Here is a 20,294-nt window from a genome sequence, read left to right on the forward strand (position 1 = left end):
AAAGCTGGAATTAAAGAAAGGAACATCACAGAGATTTGAGAGGGTGGACAAGATTAAAGATAGAAAGTGTGTTGAGACTGGAGGAGATTAGAGATTGGAGGATGTTGCAGAGATTTTAAGATGTCTTTGATACAGAGATAGTGATAGTTCTGAGGCTAGAGATGAATTATAGAGAAAAGGATGAGTTGTTAGTTTTCCCGACACTACCTCTTTATTGATAATGATTGTTTCTCTGTCCTCATCTGCCATTGCCTCAATAGGCCTGTGACAATGAGAGTATGCAGATAGTATGTTCCCGTTAAGGCCAAGGCTGGGAGGCATCGAGAATGCTGCATGACCTGAGAAATTGAGGCTGTGGTCAAGAAAATGAAGGAAGGATATGTCAGGTACAGACCCCACTGTGTTTGTGTGAATCCATAGAGGATGATAAGAGAAGTAGGAGTATACTCGCAGAAAACCAGGAGGCAAAAAAGGGGACATGACATAGCTTTTGGAAATAGGTTTAAGGAGAATCCAAAGAGATTCTACAAATACACTAAAGACAAAAGAATAACTAGGCAGAGAATAGCGACCCTCAAAGATCAACAAGACTGTCTATGGAACAGCAGGAGGTGGGAGAGATTCTTAGTATTTGATGTCAGATTTTACTGAAAGGGGATATAGAAGTTAGAGAAGTTGGAGAAATAAATAGTGATAACTTGGCAAGTGTACATATTACAGAGGAGGTGGTACTGGATGTCTTAAAATGCATAAAGATGGATAAATCCCTGAATCTGATCAGGTGTATCCCAGAACTTTGTGGGTAAATAGGGAAGCTTTTGCCGGGCCCCTCGCTGCGATATTTGTATCATCGATCGCCACAGGTGAGGTGCTGGAAGATGGGTGCCATTATTTGAGAAAGGTGGTAAGGAAAAGCCAGGGAACTATAGACTGGTGAGCCTGAAGTCAGTGGCAGAGAAGTTGTTGGAAGGGATTCTCAGGGACAGGATTTACGTGTCATTGGAAAAGCAAGAAAATATTAGGGAGAGTCAGCATAGCTTTGTGCATTGAAATCAGTAACTTGGACTTGAGAAAGACACAAGGTTTCACATAACACACTGGTTAGCAGGTTCAGTACCATAGAATTCTGGCGGAACTAGCTGTTTGAATCCGGAATTGGCTGGAAGGTCAGTCATAGATGGACAGCACAGAAACAGAGACCCGTCGGTCCAACCAGTACATGCTGATCAGATATCCCAATGTAATCTAGTCCCACCTGTCAGCACCCGGCCCATATCCTTCCTATTCATATACACATGAAGATGCCTTTTAAATGTTGCAATCGTAATGGACTCTACCACTTCCTCTGGCAGCTCATTCCATACACGTCCCACCCTCTGTGTGAAAACGTTGCCTCTCAAGTCTCTTTAAAGTCTTGCCCTCGTACTATAAACCTATGTCTTCTAGTGCTGGGATCCCCCACGCCAGGGAAAAGACTTTGTCTATTTATCCTATCCATGCTCCTCTTGTTTTTATATACATCGATAAGATCACCTCTCAGCCTCCGACTCTGCAGGGAAAACAGCCCCAGTCAATTCAACCTCTATTCAACCCCCAGCCTAGCTCAAATCCTCCAACCCTGGCAACATTCTTGTAAATCTTTTCTGAACCCTTTCAAGTTTCACAACATCCTTCCAATAGGAGGGAGACCAGATTTGTACGCAACATTCCAAAAGTGGCCTAACCAATGTCCTGTACAGCTGCAACATGATCTCATAACTCCTGTACTCAATACTTAGTCCGATAAAGGCAAGCATACCAAATGGCGCCTTCACTATCCTATCTACCTGCACTCCAAGGTCTCTTTGTTCAGTAACACTCCTCAGGACCTTACCATTAAGTGTATAATTCCTACTAATATTTGTTTTCCCAAAATGCCACTCCTCAGCCATTCACCCATCTGATCAAGATCCCATTATACTCTGAGGTAATCTTTTTCACTGTCCACTACACCTCCAGTTTTGGTGCCATCTCACTAACTATACCTCCGATGTTCACATCTAACTCATTGATATAAATGAAGAAAGGTAGTGGATCCAGCAGTGATCCTTGTAACACTCCACTAGTCACAGGCCTCCAGTCTGAAAAGCGACCCTCCATCACCACCCTCTGTCTTCTGCCTTTGAGCCAGTTCTGTATCCAAATTGTTAGATCTCCCTATATGCCATGAGCTCTAACCTTGCTGAGCAGTCAGTGTCATAGTGGAGGATGCTTTTTGGACTGGAAGCCTGTGATGAGAAATATGCTGTCAGGCTGGGTACTGGGTCCACTGCTTTTTGCCATTTATATAAATGATTTCTATGTGAATATAGGAGCTATGGTTAGTAGGTTTACAATAGACACCAAAATTGGAGGTGCAGTGGACAGCAAAGTTACCTGAAAGTACAATGAGACTCTGATCAAATGGGCTGAGGAGTGGCAAATGAAGTTTAATTCAGATATATGTGAGGATCAGCATTTTGGAAAAGCAAATCAGGGTGGGACTTCTACACTTAATGGGAAGGTCCTGGGGAGTGTTGCTGAACAAAGAGATCTTGGAGTGCAGGTTCATAATTCCTTGAAAGTGGAATCATAGATAGGCAGTGTAGTGAAGAAAGTGTTTGGTGTACTTGCCTTTATTGGTCTGTGCATTGAGTACAGGAGTTGTGACATCAGTGTGCAGCTGTACAGGACATTCATTCAGCCACTTCTGGAATTCTGCTTTCAGTCCTGGTCTCCCCGCTATCGGAATGATATTGTGAAACTTGAAAGGATTCAGAAAAGATGCAAAGATGTTGCCAGGGTTGAGGGATTGAGCTATAGGGAGAGGCTGAATAGACTGAGGGTGTTTTCACTGGAGAATCGGATGCTGAGAGGTGACCGTAGAGTTTGATAAAATCGTGAGGGACATGGATAGGGTAAACAGCCAGGGTCTTATTCCTGTTTAGGTGAGTCCAAAACCAGAAAGTATAGGCATGAGGGAAAAGATTGAAAAGGGATATTAGGGGCAAAGTTTCAAGCTGAATGTAGTATGTGTATGGAATGAGCTGCCAGAGAAAGTGTGGAGGCCGGTACAGTTACAACATTTAAAAGGCATCTCACTGGATATGTGATTGGGAAAGTTTTAGAAGGCTATGGGCCAAGGGCTGACATATGGGATGAGATTAATTTAGGATATCTGGTTGGCATGGACAAGTTGAACTGAAGGGTCTGTTTCGGTGCTGTACATCTCTATGGCACTAATAAATTAAAATTAATATAGGTTTCTCTTTTATGGAGAGTTAGCAGAAGGCCAGACAATTCTCCTTGGAACTGAGAAGGTTAAGCAGTGATTTCGACCAGGAGTTGATTTGTTTCTAGGGTATAGAGTGAGAAATTTTTAATGTCACAATTTTTAGTAACTATTTTCAGGTAACTGGCAAATAATGCAAAGAAAAATGTGAAGATTATTTTGCTCACTAAGTTCTGAGCATCTGCAACAGTATGACCGACAGCTGGATGCAGATTCAGTAGTTATTGTCAAAACAAATTTGAAATTTAACAATTTTAAGGAAGGACTTGGAGCGCTATGTCCAAATGGGAGGTGAGTTGGGATAGACTGGCACCATCTCCAGAGGGAGAGAGTACAGTCCCAATGGGCTGAATAGCCTCCAGCCCCTGTGCTCTGTGATACTGACCCATTCACTGTGAATGATGAAGCTCATCCCAGGGCAGAGCCGTAGAGATGTACAGCATGAAAATAAACCCTTTGGTTAAACTGGTCCATGCTGACCAGATATCCCAACCTAATCTAGACCCATTTGCCAACACTTGGTACATATCACTCTACACCCTTCCTGTTCATGTACCCATCCAGATGCCAAATGGTTTAATTGTACCAACATCGTCCACTTCCTGACAGAAGACTCCATACATGCACCAACCTCAGTGTGGGAAAATAACTGCCCCTCAGATCCATTTTAAATTCTTCCCCTCTCACCTTAAACCTATGCCCCCTCATTCTGGACTCCCCGACCCCAGGGAAATGACCTTGTCTATTTATCCTACCCATTGCCCCTCATGGTTTTATAAACCTCTATGAGGTCACCCCTCAGCCTCTGATGCACCTGGGAGGATCCCAACACTCATGTCACAATGGGGCCTGGCTGATTGACACAGCTTCAGACCAATAGGAGAGTTGGCGTGATCCTCCAGCCAATGGGAGTGAATGAGGGGTGGGTCCAGCAGGCCAACACATGACCATCAGCTTTGCAGGCGCAGTGTCACTGTGAGAGGGGACTGAATGTGAAGGAGTGGGAGAGACAGCAGATACTGGGAGAGAGATGGAGTTAGTGTGGACTGGGAAGGTTGATAAACACTGTTTCAGTCTGCTAGACCTGAATTAGATACTCCGGGTAAATTAGAACCAAAAGAACTTCGGATGCTGTAAATCACACACAACAACCAGAAGGTACTGGAAAAGCTCAACAGATCTGGCAGCATCTGTGAAAAGAAATCAGTTCACATTTTCAATCCAGTGACGCTTCCTCAGGAACTGATGTTACTGAGAAAAAAAGTCTGTTTTTATGCAGAAGGTAGGGGTTAAGGAGTAAATGATAAGTGGGGATAGAGTCCGAAGAGAGAGATAGGAGCAGTTGGACAAAGGAGTGAATAACGATCGGATGGGGGGAGGGTGAAGAGCTGTTTATGGGGACTGTTAGTGGCTAACCATAGGTAATGTGTACTGGCAGGCTACGTAATAACAAGGCCTGGTATGTGGGGTAGGGGGCAAAGACACTCGTACGTGGGAGAGTTCAGGACCTAAACTTATTGAATTTGATGTTGAAGCCAGAGGGTTGCAGGGTCCCCGAGTGGGAGATGAAGTGTTGTTCTTCCAGCTTGTGTTAAAGTGTGGCTCTGGAAAAGCACAGCAGGTCAGGCAGCATCCAAGGAGCAGGAGAATTGACATATTGGGAATGTCAGCATTTCATCAGAAATGTGGGTGGTGGAATACGGCTGAGAGATAAATTGGGAGGGGTGTTTGGGGTTGGGGGAAGCGAGCTAGGGAGGCAATAGGTGGTTGTGGATGGAGGGTCGTGGTGAGAGGGTGGAATAAATAATTGGGAAGGAAGATGGGCAGGTGGGACTGTTCAAGAGGCCAGTGCTGAGTTGGAGGGTTGAATCTGAGATAAGTTGGGGGGTGGGAGATGAGGAAACCTTGATGCCGTGTGGTTGAAAGTTCCCAAGATGGAAGATGAGGAGTTCTTCCTCCAGGTGTCGGGTGGCTCGGATTTGGGATGGAGGGCTTGCATGTCCTTTGCAGCGTGGTGACGGAGGGGGTGAGGGGTAGCCGAAGTGGTCGGCCACAGGGAGGTGGGGTTGGTTGGTGCATGTGTCCCAGAAATGTTCCCTGAAATTTTTTACAATTTGACGTCCTGAGAGCAAGGGACACAATAGGTGAGGTGTTTGGGTGGACAGGGAAATCTCTGCTGGATGTGGGAGGATCAAGTGGTGCCTTGGATGGAGGTGAGGGGAAGGTGTGGGCACAGGTTCTCCACCTCTTGCAGTGACAAGCGAAGGTGCTTGGAGTGGAGGGTGGGTTGGTGGGGACTGTGGATCTAACGTGGAAGTCACAGAAGGTATGGTCTCTGTGGAATGCTGAAAGGGGAGGGGAGGGAAATATATCTTAGGGGGTTGGATCTGATGGTGGAAAGAGCAGAGGATGACGCGTTGTTTATGGGTGGAAGGTGAGGATGGTGGGATTCCATCTTTGTTGCATTTGGAGGGGTGGGGTTCAAGGGCAGTGGTGTGGGAAGTGGAGGAGATACACTGGAGGGCATTGTTGACCACATGTGAGGGGAAATTGCAGTCCTTGAAATAGGAAGCCATTTGGGTATGTTCTGAAGTGTTCTTCCAGCTTGCATCAAGCTTCACTGGAACACTGCAGTAAGCATGAGACAGAGATGTTGGACAGGGAACAGTCTTGTGTGTTAAAGAGCAGGCAACTGGAAGCTCAGGGTCTTTTTTGCAGGCACAATGTAGCTACCATTTCCACCACCGCCACTGAAATGCTAGAAGGTTCCTGTCTCCTCCATTAACAACTTTCCACCTTCCCACTCCTTTATCTTTCCAAATGTTCCTGTGTCTCTTTGGGCTCTGTCCCCACCTATTATTTACTCTTTAACCCCTATCTCCTGTAGTCCAAAGATCTGTAGGTTCGGTGAATTGGCCCAGCTAAGGTTCCCGTAGGGTTCAGGGATGTGCGTTAGTCCGGGTAAACGGTGAGTAATAGAGTAGGAGAATGGGTCTGGGTGGGATAATCTTCGGAGGGTGGGTGTGGAATTGTTGGGCCAAAGGGCCTGTTTCCTGAAGGGATTCTAATTTTCCCAGCTGTCATCTGTTCTGAGGAAGGGTCACTGGACCTGCGGTAACCCATGGTGTGTGTAGGAGGCGGAAAGGGGAAAGGGGAGAGTGGCAGCAGAAACCGGATGGAATGTATCAGTGTAGACTGGGTGGGTTTAGTTACACTCTGGGCAGGTCGTTAGTCTGAATTAGAAACTCTTGGTCCCACGTTTGCAGCAAAGGGCCTCAGGCAGTGAGAGGTCCTGGGTTTTAGCCACCATCTTTATTTGGGGCAAGGTACAGCAAGGAGCATGAACGTGTCCTCTTCCTGGGTGGGGGAGGGGTGATTTAAAGAGGAGCATTTACACATTAAACACGTACGAAGAGAAGTGTTTGTCTTCACTATTCATCTTGCACTGACTGTGAGCTTTGTTTTGTGAATTCATTTTATAGGATATTAATTGAGAATAATTGAGACTGGGATCTCAATAAACAAGTTTCTACAATCAGCAGAGTCCTCAGGATCTGAATATCATTGGGATTTCACTGTGGAACGAGAAAGGTTTGTCTGTTCTGTTTGTGGGAAAATATCTTCAATATTTTTGTCAAGCCAAAAGCAGAAAGATGTTCGAGTTCATGGTTGGATCACCCTTGGGGTATGTGTTCAATTCTTGGCCCCCTAGCTGTGGAAGGAGGTATTGGCCTGAGAGAGAGCACAGATTTATCCAAATTACACCTCGTCTTTTTGCAGGAACGGTCAAATTTAGTCTCAATCATCCACTTTATAATGTTAAACTGTAATCTGTACCTGTGGAGTATTTAAGTGTTTAAAGTATGACATATCAGCTTAAGTAAAGATTTTTTTTTGTTATTATAATGGACATGTTTGAAGTGAAGGAAGGTTACTCACTCATTTAAATTCTCTTAATGGGAGTAACTAGATGAATGTAGAGAGACGTTGTGACAGGAGCCCTCAGACCCGTGGTGTGCTCCTCTTGCACAATGTGGGAAATAAGGGCCGCTTCCAGTGTCCCTGACGGCTATTTGTGCAGCAAGGGTTCCCATCTGCAGCTACTGGGAAACTGCTTTTCAAAGCTGGAGCTTGGAGTGGACTCACTGTGGAGCATCTTCAATACTGAGTATGTTATGGACAGCACGTTTAGTGAGTTAGTCACCCTGCAGATGAGGGTTACACAGGCAGAAAGGGAATGGGTGAACATCAGATCTAGTAAAAGGCTCAGGAAGTGAGTACAGGAGTCCCCCGTTGTTATCCCCTTCTCATACAGATACTGTATACCACTTGGGATTCTGTAAGGGTGGGAATGGGTGGGTGGCTTCTCGGGAAATCAGCAACAGCCAGGTTCATGACACCACAGAGAGCTCTGCTCAGAACAAGAGGACTGAGAGTGGCAGGGCTATAGTGACAGGGGATTCAATAGTCAGGGGTACAGCCAGGCACTTCTGTGCCCACAGACATGAATCGAGGATGGTATGTATTCTCCCTGGGGCCAAGATCCATGATATCATGGAGTGGCTGCAGGACATTCTGGAGCTGGAGGGTAAACAGGCCGTGGTGGTGCAACACACAGATACCAACAACATCGCTAAACAGAGGGATGACGGCCTGAAAGCTGGACATAGGGAGAGCAGAGATACATTAAAATGTAGCTCCTGAAATGTAATAATGTCAGACTTACTCCCAGTGCCATGTGCTAATGAGAGCAGGAATGAGAAGGTAGATCAGCTGGATGTGTGGTTGGGGAAATGGTGTACCAGAGAAGGGTTTTGATTCTTCAGGCACTGGGACTGTTTCTGGATGGGACCTGTACCAGCCTGACCGTTTACCCCTGGGCAGAGCTGAGACAAATCTGGTGGGGGCTTTTGCCAGTTCTATTGGTGAGTTTGTAACTAGTCTGGCAGGGGTTGGGAACTAAAGTGTAGGCTTAGATGGGTCAGATTCAGGACAGGGAATAGGAGGTAGAATATTAGTGATGTAGTTAGCGGCTCAGAAAGCCAAAGGAAAGGAGGATTAAACGAAGATTGAGTCCCTGTTCAGCCATCAGTCCTGACATCCCAGAAATGTGAGTCAACAAAATATGGAGCTGTTTACATGTCTATTACTCTGTGTGTTTCTCGAAAAACTCAATGAGGTTTGTGAGACACGACCTGCCCTTGACGAAACCATATTGACGATCTGAAATCATATTGTTGTTTGCCAGATGATTACAAATAGTGTCTCTTATAATCCTTTCCAAAACCTATCCTACAACAGAAGTAAGGCTCACTGGTATATAATTACCTGGGTCATCTCTACTGCCCTTCTTGATCAAGGGCATAACATTTGCAATCATCCAGTCCTCTGGTACTGAACCTGTAGGCAATGACAACTCAATATCAAAGCTGAAGTCTTTGCTAACTTCTCCCTAGCTTCCCAGACAATCTACGGATAAATCCCATCTAGCCCAGGGGACTTGTCTACTTTCAATCCTTCTGGAATTGATAACATCTGTTCGTAACTACCTCGATCCTTTCTAGTCTAACATCTTCTACCTCATTATTTTCTACAATATTCTAATTTTCCTGAGTGAAAACCAATGAGAAATGTTTGTTTAGCACCTCTCCGATTTCCACAGTGTCCACACTCAACTTCCCACTTCTGTCTTTGATTGGCCCTATTCCTACCCTATCGTTTATTCCTCACATACCTATAGAAAGCTTTAGGGTTCTCCTTTATTCTATTTGCTAAAGACTGCTCATGTCCTCTCTTTGCTCTTCTTAACTCTCTTTAAATCCTCCCGAGCTGATCTGTAAGTCTCCATCGCCTTTTCTGTACCATTTGTCTCATCAACACATAAGCCTCCAATTTCTTCTTAACAAGAGATGCAATTTCTGTGGTAAACCACGGTTCCCTTACCTTATCACTTCCTCCCTGCCTGACAGGGACATACCTATCAAGGACACACAATATCTGTTCCTTAAACCAGCTCCACATTTCCATTGTCTGCATCCACTGCATTTCGCTACCCCATCCTATGCATCCGAATTCTTGCAGAATCGCATTATAATTGCCACTGCCCCATTGATAAGTCTTCACCTGTGGCATGTACCTATCCATTTTCATTGCTAAACTAAACATAACTGAATTATGATCACTCTCTCCAAAGTGCTCACCTACACCTAAATCAAACACCGAGTCTGGTTCATGACCAAGCACCAGATCCAATGTGGCCTCCCCTCTTGTCGGCACTTTGACATACTGTGTCAGGAAACCCTCCTGTACACATTGGACAAAAACTGATCCATCCAATGTACTAGAGTTATAGCATTTCCAGTCAATGTTGGGGAAGTTAAAGTCCCCCATAATGACCACCATGTTACTTTCACTCCTACCCAGAGTAATTTTTCTAATCCTCTCTTCCCCCTCCCTGGAACTCTGTGGTGGCCTATAAAAAATCCAAGCAGTGTGACCTCCCCTCTCCTGTTTCTAACCTCAGCCCACGCTACTTCAGTAGACAAGTCCTCATCAAATGTTCTCTCAGCCACCGTTATACTATCCTTGACTAACATGACATCCATGGGCCCATTGCGGTGCTTCAAATTCCATGAGGCAGCCATACTGTCTATGACAGACAGACTCAGTCTGGAACCTCCTCTATCCTTAAGACCTTATGCACAGCCTACGCTCCTCCATTTCCCCTTTGCACGTTCCCTTTTCAACCCACCCCACCCCACCTGCATCACTCCACAATTGGAGCTGTCAAGAGCAGAAGTCTGTGGAATACCCTCCCTAACCTTCTCTAGCCTCTTTTAAGATGTATTTTAAAATCATTCTCCTTCATCAATGTTTTGATCATCCATGAAACACCTTAGGAGATTTGCCATTGTGAAAGATTCCATATAAAGCAAGTAGTTGTTGTTATTGCTGTACATTAGGGGAAACAGAAATGATGCTTTCAAAATTCTAACAAGAAAGTCACTGATAGGCGCAGTGTGTCGGCCAAATAATAACATCACATTGGGATGGACAATAAACAAAGAAATAACTGATGCCTGTAAAAATGGCATGTCTATTACCATGGGTGATTTTAATCTACATGTAGATTGGTCGAACCAGCTCAGTCAGGGTAGCCTTGAGGAGTTCATTAAGTGTATACATGATAGTTTTTTTGAACAGTATGAAATGTAACCGACAAGGAGCAAGCTATCCAAGATCTGGCCCCTGTGCAATGAGACAGGAATAATTAATGACCTCAGAATTAGGAATCCTCTTGGAAGAAGTGATCACTGTATAGTTGAAGTTAGAATACATATGGAGAGGTGTGAAGATAAATTACCTGCCCTCGATCTCTTCATAGCCAACTGCCGCTGCGACATTAACCGCCTCAACTTCTCCACCCCTCTCACCCACTCCAACCTCTCACCTCGGGACGTGCAGCCTTCCACTCCATCCGTTCCAACCCCAACCTCACTATCAAACTGGCAGACAAGGGAGTAGTAGTTTGGCGCACCGACCTTTAGACCGCTGAGGCTAAACGCCAGCTTGTGGACACCTCCTCCTACTGCCCTCTTGAACATGACCCCACCTCCCACCACCAAACCATCATCTCCCAGACCATCCATAACCTCATCACCTCAGGGGATCTCCCATCCACTGCCTCCAACCCCATAGTCCCTCAACCCCACACTGCCAGTTTCTACCTCCTGCTCAAAATCCACAAACATGACTGCCCCGGCCGACTCATTGTCTCAGACTGATTCTACCCCACCGAACTCATCTCTGCATACCTCGACACGGTCCTGTCCCCCTTAGTCCAAGAACTCCCCACCTATGTTCGGGACACCACCCACGCCCTCTACCTCCTCCATGATTTTCGTTTCCCCGGCCCCCAACGCCTTATCTTCACCAGTTCCTATACACCTCCCTTCCCCGTCACGAAGAACTCAAAGCCCTCTGCTTCTTCCTTTCCCACTGTACCAACCAGTATCCTTCCACTGACACCCTCCTTCGACTGACTGAACTGGTCCTCACCCTGAACAACTTCTCTTTCCAATCTTCCCATTTCCTCCAAACCAAAGGAGTAGCCATGAGCACCCGCATGGCCCCAGCTAAGCCTGCTTCTTCGTAGGATATGTGGAACATCTTCCGCAACTACACTGGCACTACTCTCCACCTTTTCCTCCGCTACATCAATGACTGTATCGGCGCTGCCTCGTGCTCCCACGAGGAGGTTGAACAGTTCATCCACTTTACCAACACCTTCCACCCCGACCTCAAATTCACCTGGACTGTCTCAGACTCCTCCCTCCCCTTCCTAGATCTTTCCATTTCTATCTCGGGCGACCGAATCAACACGGACATTTACTATAAACCGACCGACTCCCACAGCTACCTAGACTACACCTCCTCCCACCCTGCCCCCTGTAAAAAACGCCATCCCATATTCCAAATTCCTTCGTCTCCACCGCATCTGCTCCCAGGAGGACCAGTTCCAATACCGTACAACCCAGATGGCCTCCTTCTTCAAAGACCGCAATTTCCCCCCAGATGTGGTCGACGATGCCCTACACCGCATCTCCTCCACTTCCTGCTCCTCCACCCTTGAGCCCCGCCCCTCCAACCACCACCAGGACAGAACCCCACTGGTCCTCACCTAACACCCCACCAACCTTCATATACAGCGTATCAACCGTCATCATTTCAGCCACCTCCAAATGGACCCCACACCCAGGGATATATTTCCCTCCCCTCCCCTATCAGCGTTCCGAAAAGACCACTCCCTCCATGACTCCCTCGTCAGGTCCACACCCCCCACCAACCCAACCTCCACTCCCAGCACCTTCCCCTGCAACCGCAAGAAATGCAAAACCTGCGCCCACACCTCCCCCCCCCCCCCCCCCCCCCCTTACTTCCCTCCAAGGCCCCAAGGGATACTTACATATCCACCACAAATTCACCTGCACCTCCACACACATCATTTACTGCATCCGTTGCACCCGATGTGGCCTCCTCTATATTGGGGAGACAGGCCGCCTACTTGTGGAACGTTTCAGAAAACACCTCTGGGACACCTGGACCAACCAACACAACCACTGTGGCTCAACACTTCAACTCTCCCTCCCACTCCAAGCACATGCAGGTCCTTGGACTCCTCCATTGTCAGACCATAGCAACACGACGGTTGGAGGAAGAGCACCCCATCTTCCGCCTAGGAACCCTCCAACCACAAGGGATGAATTCCGATTTCTCCAGTTTCCTCATTTCTCCTCCCCCCACCTTCTCTCAGTCAAATCCCTCGAACTCAGCTCCGCCTTCCTAGCCTGCAAACTTTTTCCTGACCTCTCCGCCCCCACCCCCACTCCGGCCTATCACCCTCACTTTGACCTCCTTCCACCTATCGCATTTCCAACGCCCCTTCCCCAAATCCCTCCTCCCTACCTTTTATCTTAGCCTGCTGGACACACTTTCCTCATTCCTGAAGAAGGGCTTATGCCCAAAACGTCAATTCTCCTGTTCCTTGGATGCTGCCTGACCTGCTGCGCTTTTCCAGCAACACATTTTCAGCTCTGAGCTCCAGCATCTGCAGTCCTCACTTTCTTCTCCAGTACGAAGATAAAATCTAATACCTTGGTCCAGTGCTTGAACATGGGGAACTAAAATAGAATGAGGGAGAACCTGGATAAAGTAGACTGGAAACAAACATTTTATGGTGGAACAGTTGATGAGCAGTGAAAGATTTTCAAAGACATTTTAGGAAGTGTTCAGCAAAGGCATATTCCAGTGAAAAGGAAGGACTGTAAGAAAAGGCGGTGGACAAAAGATAGGGAATTCTACACTAGTTAGTTTATTCTCTGCAGTTGGAAAGATGTTTGGGTCTATTATCAAGGAAGAAATAGCAGGGAATCCCGATACAAATTGTCCCATTGGGCAGACAGAGCATGGATTCACAAAGGGCAGGTCATGCTTGACAAATCGTTTGGAAATCTATGAAGACATTTTGAACAAGGTGGACAACAGTGACCCAGTGGATGCGGTGTACGTGGATTTCCAAAAGGCCTTCAACAGTGTGCCACGCAAGTGGCTGTTGCTTTATATAAGGGTGCATGGGATAGAGTATTAGCATGGATACAAGATTGGTTGACTAACAGGAAGCAAAGAGTGGGGATAAATAAGCCTTATTCTGGCTGGCAATCAGTAACTAGTAGCGTGCCTCTCGGATCAGTGTCGGGACTGCAATTATTTAGAAGTGATTCAGATGATTTGGAGTTGGGGACCACATGTAGGGTGTCAAAGTTTGCATATTAGACTAAGATGAGTAGCAGGACAAAGTGTGTGGAGGACTGGGAAACTTTGCAGGGAAACATAGATACATGTGAGTGGGCAATGGTTTGGCAAGTGAAATATTATATTCATAAATGTAAAGTCATATTCTTTGGTTGGAGTAACATTAATAAAACGATTATTACTTGAATTTTAAAAAAGTTACATTATTTGCTATGCAGAGGCACCTGAACATCCTTCTGCAGGAGGGTTAGTCACCAGGTACAACAATCAATTCAGAAAGCAAATGGAATTTTGGCCTTCATTGCTGAAGGGATTGTGTTTAAAAGCAGAGGTTATGTTCCAGCTGTATTGGGTGCTGGTGAGGCCACACCTGGAGTACTGCATGCAGTTTCTGTCTCCTTTCTTGCTCAAGGATGTACCGGCACTAGAGGGGGTGCAGAGGAGGATAACTATGTTGATTACAGAGGTGAGAGGTTTGACTTAACAGAGACTGAGTAGATTGAGATTATATTAATTGGAATTCAGAAGAATGGATAGATATAAAATAATGAATGGAACGAATAAAATAGAAGTAGAGAGGATGTTTCCACTGGCAGGTGAAGCTAGGACAAGAGGGCATCACCACAAGGTTAGAGGCAGCAAATTTAGGAGTGAATTGAGAAGGAACGTCTTGACCTTGATAGAGTGCATTGCCCAGGGAAGCATTTGATGCTGGTTCAATGAACGTTTTTAAAGATAAGTTAGTTTTTTTTTAAAGAAATAATTAATTAAGGAACATGGTGAGAACGTGGGTAATGGTTCTGCATCCACGAAATGATCAGCCATGATCTTATTGAATGGTAGAGCAGGCTCAAAGGGCAGGATGGCCTTCTCCTTTTCCTCGATCTTTTGTTCTTATGTTATGCATGCCTCCATCACTCGTGACTTGGAGGGGCTGGTGTTTTTTTTTATTTCAAAAATATACTTTATTCATAAAAAGATTTGATGGTCTGTACATTTGATCATGCCATACATATGTCCACATTTACAAACACAGATTCGAATTTATCCTTGTCATTTACAATCCTGTGCATTTTTCAATCTTGTACATATTTTTGGCTGAGGCATCAGCAGAGCCCAAAAAAACGTCCGCATGGGCCCCCTGTTCTTCTTTAGGCAGGCCGATCTTACACGGTGGTCTTTCCCCACCGCACCTTGGCGGCAGCTGCCCCAAGCTTCAGCGTGTCCCTCAACACGTAGTCTTGGACCTTGGACTGTGCCAGTCTGCAACACTCGGTCAGGGTCAACTCCTTCAGCTGGAAGATCAACAGGTTTCGGACCGCCCAGAGAGCGTCCTTCACCGAGTTGATGATCCTCCAGGCGCAGTTAATGTTCGTCTCGGTGTGAGTCCCGGGGAACAGGCTGTAGAGCACGGAGTCCTGCGTCACGGCGCTGCTCGGGACGAACCTCGACAAGCACCACTGCATTCCTCTCCAGACTTCCTCTGCATAGGCACATTCCAGAAGGAGGTGTGTGACAGTCTCTTCCCCCCCCGCAGCCACTTCGAGGACAGCGTGCGGTGCGGCAGAGAGTCCGCGCGTGCATAAAGGATCTCACAGGCAGAGCCCTTCTCACCGCCAGCCAAGCCACGTCTTGGTGCTTGTTGCAGGGGCTGGTGTTGGATTAGGAGGGACAAAATTAAAATTCACAGAACACCAGGTTATAGTCCAACAGGTTAATTTGGAAGCACTATGTTGCTGGTCCTTCATCAGGTGGTTGTGTGATTTTTAACTTTGTCCCTCACTCTTGTAACTGATAAACAGCAACAAAAGCCGTGTGCAAGCTCCAGCCAACAGTTGGTTTGTGGACAATGAAGAAGGTTATCTCAGAGTACAGTGGGATATTGATCAGATGGGCCAATGGGCTGAGGAGTGGCAGATAGGATTTAATTTAGATAGATTAGGTTAGGACAGCTGGTTGTCATAGACAGGTTGGACCGAAGAAGTGATTGATGTCAGCGGCGGACCAATGGAAAGGCAGGGGCGGAGCTGGAGGACCTGGCGGGGCAGTTGGTCCTCCGGCCAATCAGTGAATGAGGGCGGGACTAAACTATACACGTGATCATCCTCGCGGTGGGCGCGGATGTTCGGAATGTGTGTGTGCGGAGAGCTGTCGGTAAGGAAAGAAATAAACAGCAGGAAGCGGGAGGGAAATGGTGTTGGTATGGTCTGAGAGGTTTTACAATCATTTGGTACACATCGGAAAATACAAATTTGAAACTTTACAGTTCCGTTTTTGCAGCAAACGGGAATATGTCTCGTTGAGGAATCGGCCCGAGTGAGCGCCGCCATCTTTATTCGGGGCAATGAGTCACTGGGTACGTGCGCGGCCGCCATCTTTGTAGGGGGCAAAGTTCAGAGGGATGTATGTGCAGCCTTCCCTGGTAAAAAGAGTCAGAGGGCAGGATTTACACAGAGCACATTCAAACCCAGAGAAATGGATCTTTTTTCTGGATTTGTTTCGTCATTCATTTAAATGATTTGGATGTGAATAGAGGCCGTATAGTTAGTAAGTTTGCAGGTGACCCCAAAATTGGAGGTATTGTGGACAATGAAGAAGGTTATCTCAGAGTACAGTGGGATATTGATAGATGGGCCAATGGGCTGAGGTGTGGCCAAAAGGATTTAATTTAGATAGATTAAGCTAGGATATCTGGTTGGCATAGGTTGGACCGAAAAAGCCTGTTTTTGTGCTAGACATCTTTGACTGTGGGATCATAAAAGTGAACTCTGCTCTGGTTCACCTCTGGGTTCTCTGATGTCCACTTGTTCATTATCTAGCTTCCTCAGTCTCTCATGGGTGTATTTTTGCTCGGTATAGTATTTTACTATTACTTTCACAGCTGTTTTGTAAATGAATTGAAAAATGTAGAGCTGGACAAACACAGCAGGCCAGGCAGCATCCGAGGAGCAGGAGAATCGACGTTTTGGGCAGAAGCCCTTCTTCAGGAATGTAAATGAATTGTCCACTGCTGCTTGGCTCCTGACCATACGCTGTTCGATTATCATGTTATTTTTTCCACAATATCTTTGACAGTCAAGAATTCTTTTTTCCAATAAGCGAGTGCATTTTCCTTCAATTTCTGACAGTCAAATTCTGCACCATTTTCATTCCCTGTAATTCATGTTGTACTCCCTCAAACATCAACTGTGTATTTCTCCTTCCACAGAAACCAGTGATCAATGCCAAAGCCTGGTTGCCAGTGGAGAGGGTGATGTTTGACTGACTTGTACTGCTGCAGTTTGTATGGTGAAGGTGCTCCCACAATGTGGTTGGGTAAGAGACGTTACAGATTATTCACTCAGCGATATTGAAGAGTAGAAGATATCTGTGCAAATCATCATGGTTTTAATTTCACAAAAATATTATTGAGAAGTTTGGACATAAGGCTACAGATGGAGAATATTGTGTACAGTAACCAAAACCATTGCCAAATAAGCAGTTTTTCAAGAATGCCTTAAAGGAAGAAAGTAGATCTTAGAGAGTTAGAGTGGGGATTCCAGACCAAGTTCCCTTGGAGTCTATAGAAACATTCACACAGGAGAACTCAAAAATAAACACATCATTGAGAGTCTGAACTAAAATGAGTTATTGAGATATGAAAGGGTGTGTGGTGCAGGGAGATAGGAATGATTACAGCCAGGAATTAATTCAAAGGTGCGAAAGTAAATGGTTGTTGCTTATAAATGGGAGTCTTTTGATTGATCAGCAAGTTTTGGTACAAGTGAGCAGTTCGGCAGTAGTGTTTTCAATATTCTTGAGATTATCGGGAGGGTGAATGTGGGATGCTGGCCAGGAGTGGGTTTAGATAGTGAAATCTAGAGTTAACAAAAGGAATGAATGAGAGTTTCAGCAAATGAGCTGAGACTGTGGTGAGGTCAGGTGATATCACTGAAGTCGAAATAGTGGACCTGAAGGGGGTCTGGCCTGTCATCCTCACCTCATTCAGCTGTTTATCAGTTTGTGAATCAAGTCTGTAACAAGCTCAGGGACTGAGTGGCCCTGGCAGAACCCAAACTGGGCATCGCTGAGCAGGTTATTGCTGAGCAGTTGCTTGACAGCACTGTTGATGACACCTTCCATCACCTCACTGCTGAGTGAGTGTGGACTGATGGAGGACAATTGGCTGAGTTGGATCTGCCCTGTGTTGTTGTGTTGGAACATCCCTGAGCAATGTTCCACAAAGTCGGTAGGCGCCAGTGCTGGAACAGTACTTGCCTTCGTGGGCAGCAGATTCTGGAGCACAGCCAACAGTATTATTGCCAGAATATTGGCAGGGCCCATACATTTACACTGCTTATCCATTTCTTGATCTGATTTGAAATGAGTTTTCAGCCAAGTTGATTCATATCTGTGATGTGAGGGACCAATGGAGAAGGCTCATCCACCTGGCACTGCTGGCTGAAAAGCGCTGCTAATGCTGTCCTCTTATCTGTTGCATGGATGTGTGAGACCCCTCCATCGGTAAGGGTGGGGATATCTGTGATGGTTCCTCCAGTGAGTTGTTTAATTGTCCATCACTATTCTTGACTAGGTGTGGCAGAACTGCAGAACTCCGATCTAATCTGTTGGTTATGGGATCACTTAGTTCTATTTAGTGTTGCTTGTGGTGTTTGGCATGCAGGTTTGGTAGCTGCACCAGGTTGGCACCTCATTTTTAGGTATGCCTTGTACTGCTCCTGACATGCCCTCCTGCATTCACCATTGAACCAGGGTTGATCCCCAGCTTGATGTTAATGGTTGAGTGGGGGATATCAGGCCATGAGATTTCAGATTGGGCTGGAGTACAGTTCTGCTGCTGTTGTTGGCCCACAGTGAGGCAGAAGTTGCAGGGTCAAGCGGGCTGATTTTGTGGTTGTATTTTCCAGTGCATTGGTAGATGTAATGTGGTCCATCCAGTTTCATTCCTTTGTTGAGACTGTGCAGTGATTAATACAATGAGTGACTTGATGGGCCACTGTCGGGTTTCTTTCCCTCAAGGACATTGTCAATGGTAGAAAAACATCCCCAATGGTTCCATGGCAAACAGTAGATTCTTCATTCCAGTTATCCTTTTCTTGACTTCAGAGCCAACCTCTACCGATTTGGGATTCAAACCTGAAGTTCAGTTGTATATTTTAATATTCTTGATAAATGATAAATACGACAGGTTTGTTCACTTATTTTTAGAATCACTATCACAGGTTTTGTTTATTGTTTTGGACATAAAAACACTGTCCATTATCCTGTCTCCTCCATCCTCCCCTCCAACAACAAGAGTGAGTAGCACATGGAGTTTCTCTGTCAATAACATTGAGATAATCCGATCAGCTGCCTCTGCTTCTTCCCTCCCTCTCCACTCGCCCACCAAGCCAAACTGCCTCACAAGGGTGCTCCTCATTTTAGTCCTAAACTTGCATTTCCTCGAGTCCCTTGTCAAGCCTTATTAGAGGTCATCTTGACCATTTACCCTCGTGTAGCTAAATCATGGACATTCCAAATCTCTGTCATATCCTCCTGCTTGTCACCACCCTCCCAACTCCCCCTCACAATTCACAGATATTGTTCCATGATCTGTCTGTCTGTCTTTTCTGGTTATGTCCTTCTCTCCCATTCTGCTAAAACCTAATATTTGACCTCACCGTCATTGGAAAATCCTGCTCCGTCTCCACTCTCCCTTTCCTTTCTGAATTCCTTGTATTTGGTGTCCCTCCAGGGTCTATCCTTGGCTTGTCCTGTTTCTCACCTACATACTGCCAGGAGGTAACATTGCCCAAAAGCACTGTGTTAGGTTTCACATGTACACTGACAATGTCCAGCTCTCCCTCCCCATCATCCCTCTCCATTATTCCACTATTACTCAGTTATCAAACTGCTTACCACGCTTCGATTAGCTGCAATTCACTCCAATGAAACACTGTAATTGTTAAACCCATTGCCTTCAGTCACTATTCCAAATTCATTTCCCTTACTGCTGTGTCCCTCCCTTTCACTGGGAAGTGTCTGAGGCAGAACTACATTCTTCACAATATTGCTCTCATATCTGACCCCAAGGTGACCTTCTGATCAGACATCTACGCAATCACAAACACCACGAATTCCAATCTCTAAAACATTGCTTGTCTCCTTCTCACCCCAGCTCCATTGCTACTGAAACCCTAACCTGTGTCGGTGTTGCCTTGAACTTGAGAAATCTGAAACAGAACCCTTGATTCCGCAACTGATCCAGAATCTGGTTCAAGACTCACCGTAATGGGACACATCCTCTCCATATTTACCCTGTCAAACCTTGACAGAATCCTGTATGTTTCAAAGAGATCACCTCTCATTCTTCCAAAGTCCAGTGAGTATATTCCCAACTTATTCAGCCTTTGCTTACAGGATAATCCCTTCAAAACAGGGATCATCCCAATGGATCTTCTCTGAAATGCCTCCAATAAACTGCTCTATTTCATGAACTAAAGTGACCAAATCTGTTCACGGTACTCCAGATGTGGTCTCACTTGCCATTTGTTTAGTTGCCCTAAGGTATATACTCCAAACTCTTACATTGCAAACTCTTTGGAATAAGGGACAGCATTCCATTCCCCTTCCTGATTCCATGTTGTAACTGTGTGCTCGCTTTCTGTGTTTCCTGCTCATTTTCCCCCAGTCC

At 45.8% G+C, this 20,294-nt stretch overlaps 1 long non-coding RNA gene across 6 annotated transcripts in view; it reads left to right on the plus strand.

Moving 5' to 3' along the window:
• Positions 1–321: 321 nt before the first annotated feature.
• Positions 322–20,294, plus strand: part of LOC140479205 (uncharacterized) — a 63,927-nt gene continuing 43,954 nt past the window's right edge. For 5 of the 6 annotated variants that reach the window (XR_011960987.1, XR_011960986.1, XR_011960985.1 and 2 more), the window contains exons 1-2: positions 15,720–15,775; positions 16,830–16,936. This is a non-coding gene — a long non-coding RNA (uncharacterized lncRNA). Of the gene's footprint in view, positions 387–6,792; positions 6,902–15,719; positions 15,776–16,829; positions 16,937–20,294 lie in introns of those variants that run through there. The other variant, XR_011960984.1, reaches the window with a different exon arrangement.

This window comes from Chiloscyllium punctatum, chromosome 6 (genome assembly GCF_047496795.1).
Source record: "Chiloscyllium punctatum isolate Juve2018m chromosome 6, sChiPun1.3, whole genome shotgun sequence".
Taxonomy (NCBI): domain Eukaryota; kingdom Metazoa; phylum Chordata; class Chondrichthyes; order Orectolobiformes; family Hemiscylliidae; genus Chiloscyllium; species Chiloscyllium punctatum.